The sequence below is a fragment of the Bidens hawaiensis genome, unplaced genomic scaffold (genome assembly GCF_021521415.1).
Source record: "Bidens hawaiensis isolate Kalapana, Puna unplaced genomic scaffold, B.hawaiensis_p1.1 tig00002123_1, whole genome shotgun sequence".
Classification (NCBI taxonomy): Eukaryota; Viridiplantae; Streptophyta; class Magnoliopsida; order Asterales; family Asteraceae; genus Bidens; species Bidens hawaiensis.
The window spans coordinates 403,583-411,077 of record NW_027491112.1 but is presented as its reverse complement, the minus strand read 5'-3'; the positions used below and the strand labels follow the sequence as shown (position 1 = coordinate 411,077).

The 7,495-nt window shown below is 34.1% G+C and overlaps 1 pseudogene across 1 annotated transcript; it reads left to right on the top strand.

Moving 5' to 3' along the window:
* The first annotated feature begins 455 nt into the window (after positions 1-455).
* Positions 456-7,010, top strand: LOC143606625 (phospholipase D gamma 1-like; annotated as a pseudogene). Its single transcript, XR_013148786.1, has 11 exons — positions 456-939; positions 1,005-1,531; positions 2,686-2,802; positions 2,892-3,086; positions 3,549-3,797; positions 3,881-3,950; positions 4,652-4,799; positions 4,859-5,031; positions 5,119-5,298; positions 5,392-5,589; positions 6,539-7,010. The product of XR_013148786.1 is annotated as a phospholipase D gamma 1-like (transcript).
* Positions 7,011-7,495: the final 485 nt, after the last annotated feature.

Sequence of the window (7,495 nt, the reverse complement as noted above, 5' to 3'; positions counted from 1 at the left end):
GGCATAAGATTCTCCTCTTAACAACCAATTATAACCTACTGGGCGCATATCAAGCCCGCCTAAATTTCAACTTCGTCTTGTACTCTTGTTATCCGGTCATACACGTTGTTCTCAGCCACTTGCTTAATTTAAAAATATCTTTTTATTATTTTTAAATTCTACTGATCCAGAAAGACTTTGTAACATGAATCAGTCTTCAAGAAGCAATAAATGCAAGCCACCAAGTTGCATGCTTCACCACCATTTCCATTTCCCTTCAAAGGTTCCATTTTGTGAGAATCAATCACATATGCCTACCAACTGTTTGATAAAATTTCTCAATGAAGTCAAGATCTTTAAAAACTTGATTTTAAACAATCTTGTATTGTGAATTGAATTGGGTATACATATTGATCAGGGGTTTTTTGATTCTGTTTTCCTGGTGCTATATTATTTTGTAAGATTTTAATCTGCACATCAACTGTTTGATAAAATGTCTCAATGAAGTCAAGATTTTTAAAAACTTGATTTTAACCAATTTTGACAGGGTTACTTGATCTTGTTTTGCAATGGCTCAAGTGGGGTATGATGGATCACAGCATGGACAAGGTATGTTAATTCTTCCATTCAAGACCTCGAACTCGTCTCTCAAAGTGCTGTTACTACATGGGAGTTTGGATATTTGGGTGAAAGAGGCGAAAAACCTACCAAACATGGAAATGTTTCACAACAAATTAGGTCAAGTGTTTGGTAGAATGGGTATTGGGAAGAACAAGACATAGGAGCCTGTAAAGGATACAAGTGATCCTTATGTGACGGTTTCGATCGCGAATGCTGTGATTGCAAGAACCTTTGTTATAAGTAATAGTGAAAACCCTGTTTGGATGCAGCATTTTTATGTGCCTGTTGCACATTATTCTGCTGAGGTGCAGTTTGTTGTAAAAGATAGTGATGTTGTAGGTTCACAAATCATGGGGGCGGTTGGCGTGCCGGTTGAGCTGTTGTAAAAGATAGTGATGTTGTAGGTTCACAAATCATGGGGGCGGTTGGCGTGCCGGTTGAGCTGTTGGCTTCCGGGTCACTTGTTGAAGGTACTTTCCCGCTTTTAGACGAAAGTGGCAAACCGTGTAAGCGTGATGCGGTGTTAACTTTATCGATTCAGTACACAACAGTGGCGAAAGTCCCACTTGATCATAACTTTAATGGTGTGTCGGGTACTTATTTTCCCCTTAGGAGAGGGGGTAAAGTGACACTTTATCAAGATGCTCATGTGGATGAGGGGCACCTTCCAAGTATGCATCTTGATGGTAGTTTGAAGTATGAAAATGGTGATTGTTGGCATGATATTTGTGAAGCTATAAAGCAGGCGAGACGGTTGATCTATATTACGGGTTGGTCTGTGTTTCATAGTGTTCAGCTTGTTCGTAATGGCAACGGTGCAAAAGATAGTTATTTAGGTGATCTTTTGAAAGCTAAATCTTCAGAAGGTGTAAGAGTGCTTCTTCTTGTATGGGATGATCCTACTTCTAGTAACATTTTGGGAAGAACAATAGTAAGTGTCGTTTATTTATATTTAACTTTTATTCTAAAAAGGTTTAAAGTTCGCATACATCCTTTCAGAGCACTAAGATATCAGGTACTTTATAACATTCTGTTGAGATGATTTAAAGTAATAACAATGTTCTTTTAATCGTTTGTTTAGGGTACATACTTTTATAAGTAACTGATTTATTTTATTTTTTATAATATGGATAAATATGCTACTTTTATTATAACATATTATAAAATGTAAGATATGCTACTTTTATTGTAAAATTGATAGATATACTACTTTTGGTGTTGTAAAAACGCAAAATTGATATTATGAAATCTAACGGGATATATATAAAGTTTTGAACTTTTAGGAGGATATATATGAAATTATTCCTTTTTGTCATACTTGCATAGTTGCATATTTTGGTCACATTTGCATTCCATCTATTAAGCAACTGGTTTATTATTATTTTTTATCATAATATGGATAAATATGTTACATTTTGTGCTGCAAAAACACAAGTGAGTTTATGAGATTTAACGGGATATGCATAAAGTTTTGAACTTTAACTAGTGTGTGTGTGTGTATATATATATGCGTGTGTGTGTATGAAATTTTATGAAATTTAATGGGATATATTGCATTCCACCCATCTAGTAACTGTTTTTTTTATTTATCTTAAAATTGATAGATATGCTACATTTAGTGGCTTAGTGCTGTAAAAATGCAAAAAATGATATTATGAAATTTTACGGGATATATATAAAGTTTTGAAATTTTAGAAGAATATATATGTAGTTATTTATTTATTTATTTTTGTCATATTTGCATATTTTATCACTTTTGTATTCTGTCTATTAACTGGTTTATTAAAGTTATTATGAAATGGATAAATATGCTACTTTTATTGTTGTAAACACGCAAAAATGATATTATGAAATTTAACGGGATATGTATATGTTTTGAACTTTTAGAAAAATATATATTAAATAATACTTTTTTTTGTCATACTGCCATGTTTGGACATATTTGCATTCCATCTATTAAGTAACTAAATTGTTCTATATATAAAGTTTTGAACTTTAAGAAGAATATGTTTGAAATTATTCCTCTTTTGTTGATCACATTTGCATTCCGTATAGTAAATTGCATAATTTGTTGAACTAATGCAGGAAGGAGTCATGCACACCAGCGATGAAGAAACTCAACATTTTTTCAAGCATTCTTCTGTGAAAGTACTGCTATGCCCTCGCTCTGCTGGAAAAGGGCATAGTTGGGCAAAGAATAGGGTTTGATGTCATTAATTTATATAAAAGAAGACATGCCAGTTATCTTTAATATTTTGTGTTTTAGTCAAGTGAATGAATTTGGGTTGCAGGAGGCTGAAAAGATCTATACACATCATCAGAAAACGATTATAGTGGACGCCGATGCGGGTAATTACAGAAGACGGATAATGGCGTTTGTTGGAGGTCTTGATTTATGCGTGGGCCGTTATGATACTCCATCACATCCCATTTTTAGCACACTACAAACTTTGCATAAAGATGATTATTACCAACCTAATTACACAGTAAGCACTTCATTCGGTTACTATATGTGGATAACTTGTAATTAGTTTTAGGTCTGTAAATGAAATAAACTATCAGTGAACAGGTCGTGAACCGTTAGGTGGGATGTTCGTTATTAATAAAAGAACGAACATGAACAAAAAGTTTTGTTCATTTTGGCAAACAAACAAACATGAACACATTTCGCATTTTGCTTTATGTTCGCTTACGTTCATTCATTTAAATTTGTTTATGTCCATTTGTTTATGTTCTTTTATGTGGCCCAATACATTTTTTTTCATATTTCCTTTAAATAGTTTTAGCTCAGTTATGTTTGTTCATCAATGTTCGTTCGTTTATACTGTTAACGAACAAACATAAGCGAACACGAACATGTTTATTTTCTTAACGAACGAACAATAAATCCATGTTCGTTTGGTTCGTTTACATTCATTTAGTTTCACTTACATCTTACTCGGTTACAGGGGCCCACCACGGGGTGTCCTAGACAACCATGGCATGATTTGCATAGTCGAATCGAGGGTCCCGCTGCATACGATGTGCTTAAAAACTTTGAAGAAAGATGGCGGAGGGCTTCAAAGCCACAAGGAATTCATAAAATGAAGAAAACGGTTGATGATTCGTTGCTCATAATAGAAAGGATTACCGAAATTATAGGAATAGATGATGCTCACTGTACAAGTGAACACGATCCCGAGGGTTGGCATGTTCAGGTGTGTTTGTAATTAAATAATTTTAAAAAGTTATAACGTTTAATTAAATTTTTACTTTTATTAATTCTTTCAACAATGTGTAGGTGTTCCGTTCGATTGACTCCAATTCTGTTAAAAGGTTTTCCCAAAGACCCGAAGGAGGCCACAAGCAAGGTATGGCAATTTTGAACTTTTTGAGCTGGAAAAATGGGGTTTAAAATGTATTTATAGATTTATAGGTGATTTATAAGCCTGATTATAAAACTAGGTAAGTCGCAGGGGCGGAAACGACTTTAGTCTAATTTCTCGTGGGGGCATCCGACTTTTATATTTGTAAAGGAATCTTTTTTTAATATTAATGTAAAAAAAAAGTATCCGAATTCACTGTTTTGTTCAGTTGTTTTGGCTATGTTCTCGTGTAAATTTTAATGAAAGCCAAATTGTATTCAAAATAAAGTAACTTCTTTATATTTGCGAGACCAAACAGTATTTTATTTTGAATACAACTCGGTTTTAAATAAAAATTTCATCGGAACGTAACCTACAAAAAAGAATAAACAAAACTACATAAGTAGAATTTTTTGAAGAGACCAAGTATTACAAGTTTTTATAGAAAAGGCAAATTACATGTTTAATGAAATGTTGAATAAGAAAAAGTACACGTTGGGGGCCATATATGATTACAAAATATATTAATTCAATAGCAAAAATTGTTTTTTATAACTTTTTCAAAATTTTATGTATTAAAGTTACACTTTGGGTGACTTTCAGCCTGCTTGACACTTTTTTTCAACCAAATCTTAATTACATAAGTCAACTTTGCCACCTTTAGTTTTTCTGCAGGACTGTATTAACATTTTTCTATAATGCAACAGAATTTGGTATGTGGGAAGAATGTGCTAATAGACATGAGCATACATACCGCGTATGTGAAGGCAATTCGTGCGGCTCAACATTTTATATATATTGAAAATCAATACTTCCTCGGTTCTTCGTTTAATTGGAGTAACCACAAAACTTTGGGTAAGAAATATTATACATTTATTATTAACCATACTTAAACTATATATGCATATATGAAGCAAAAAATGAATGTGCTACTGCTGGTGCAAACAATTTAATACCAATGGAAATTGCTTTAAAAATTGCAAATAAAATAAGAGCAAATGAGAGGTTTGCTGCGTATATTGTGATTCCAATGTGGCCCGAGGGTAGTCCTACAAGTATTGCAACTCAAAGGATTCTGTTTTGGCAGGTAATTTAAGTTATATAACTGTCATTCTGAGACTCGTATTTATTAAAATGCAAATTTAATAATTAACAAAATGATAATTTTGGACAGAATAAGACAACGCAAATGATGTATGAAGTGATTTACAAGGCGTTACGAGAGGTTGGGCTTGAAAACGTGTACGAGCCTCAAGATTATTTGGTTTTCTTTTGTCTTGGAACTCGTGAGTCGTCTCATGGTGCGGAACCGACTTCAGATGAACAAGGGTCTAATGCTGCAAATGCCCCTCAAGTAAGATATATTATTTTTTCACCATTTGTTTTATGTATTACTGTTTTCTTGATTTTTGTATAACTAACGCGCTTGTTTTTTCTTTTTACAAAGATGCTTAGTAAGAAGAATCGACGGTTTATGATATATGTACACTCGAAAGGAATGATAGTGGATGACGAGTTTGTAATAATGGGATCTGCAAACATCAACCAGCGTTCATTAGAAGGTTCTAGAGACACTGAAATCGCAATGGGTGCATATCAGCCGTATCATACATGGGCTCACAGGCATCGTAGTCCACACGGTCAGGTATTTTTGGTTTCTCTTATCTTAATTAGAGGTCAAAATAGACAGTTCGGGTGGGTTGGGTACAGGTTAAACAAGTCAAGTTGTGTTGACTCGAAAACATGATTGCAGCATCTAGTGTAACAAATGTGACTAGAAAAAAGTATGTTAGTTAGGGATTAAGTATGTGGAGGTCACCCAAGTATTCAGCTTTTTTCTTATAATGACCACCCAAATATGTTTCGTGTTCCATTTGTACCAATTTTGACCAAATACATGCCGGATGACGAAAATGCCCTTGAATTCTTTGTTAAAATTAACAGTTTTAACTTATAACATGCTGACACGTCAACAAAGATATATTGCATTTGCAAGACTTTTACGGCATTTTTGGCAATCGGCATGTTTTTGGCCAAAACGGGTATATAGTTTTGGGTCGAACCCAAGAACATGCTAAGCTAAATGGGTCGTGTACGTGCCAGACCAACCAGTTTGTGGGTTGACCTGTTTAGCCCATTTGTTTGTTTTTTAGTTTTTTAAAATGTGTTATATAATAATACGTTAAACTATTTGGGCGATTTTTATGCCAAACTTTACATTTAACAAAAACAAAGTGCCATAGCTTAAACATAATTGTTTGAAAAAGATAAAAATCATATGTAACTTCAGAATATTAAAGTTAAACGAGTTAAATTATTTCTTTTATAATTTAGTTAAACGAGTGTTCATATCAACACGCGAATACGTGTGTCGTGTTTGTGTTTGTGTTTGTGTTTGTGTTTGATCCTCCAACCTGCAAACACGACCCATTTAGCAGCCCCAGGTCCCGAGTTTGCATTATAGCTCTTTTTAATTTTTATTTTTTTCTTTTACTCGGAGATAAAAACATAGCCTAATCAGCGAACCGAATAGTGCACATATGGAAATTGTCACTACTAATTTTCATGCTCATAATAACATAACTTTTTTGCAGATATTCGGGTACAGGATGTCCCTATGGGCCGAGCATATTGGTGGACTTGAAAGCAGTTTTGAGGTACCCGAGAGCCTCGAGTGTGTGAGACGGGTCAGATCACTGAGTGAACAAAACTGGAACCAGTATGCAGCCGATGAAGTGACCGACATGAAGGCTCACCTTCTCAAGTATCCAGTCGAAGTTGACCGAACCGGTCAGGTGAAGTCTCTTCCTGGCTGCCCAAATTTCCCAGATATGGGTGGCAACATTGTGGGCACTTTTGTGGCCATTCAAGAAAACCTCACCATTTGATTCAAATTAATTTTAAATTTGAAAAACTCACATTTTTTTATGTTTTGTTATTTGTTATTCATGAATGCTCTGTAGAAAATCATGTTTGATAATTTTGATGATAATGATTATCAGCTGTTGTTGTGGACAGTATAGTGTTTTTTATATATTTATTGTATTAAAAGATTGCATTATGTGATGTGTGTTCTTTAAAGTAAATCTTTATATTATTTGTTTTACGAGGTTTATTCGTAGGATAGAATATACCATGTGATACGTGTTTTTTTAACAGCAAATTTTATTTACACAAACCAACCGGAGACTAGCAAGTAACCAATCGTCGAGGTATACCAACAATTCACCCTATTACAACGTGCACGCCAAAACCAAATTACATTTAGTCAAAAGAAAAGGAGCACCACGTCTCCCTATATAGACCGACCACTTCCTTCCTATTCTTCACCCATAATAGTTATTTGGGCTCTTGTCTTGTCGAAGAAGAATTACATGGGCTCCTGTTGAACTTGGATCGGTGAATCAAAATGAATTAAAAGGAACATTTTTGGAATGTAACAGGCTAACAACATTCACAACTCATTCATCAATCCCAGTTTTTATTTTTATTTTTTTTTTCTTAAAAGGGTCCTACTAAAGACACCAGTCATATTAAAAACACCCACTCAA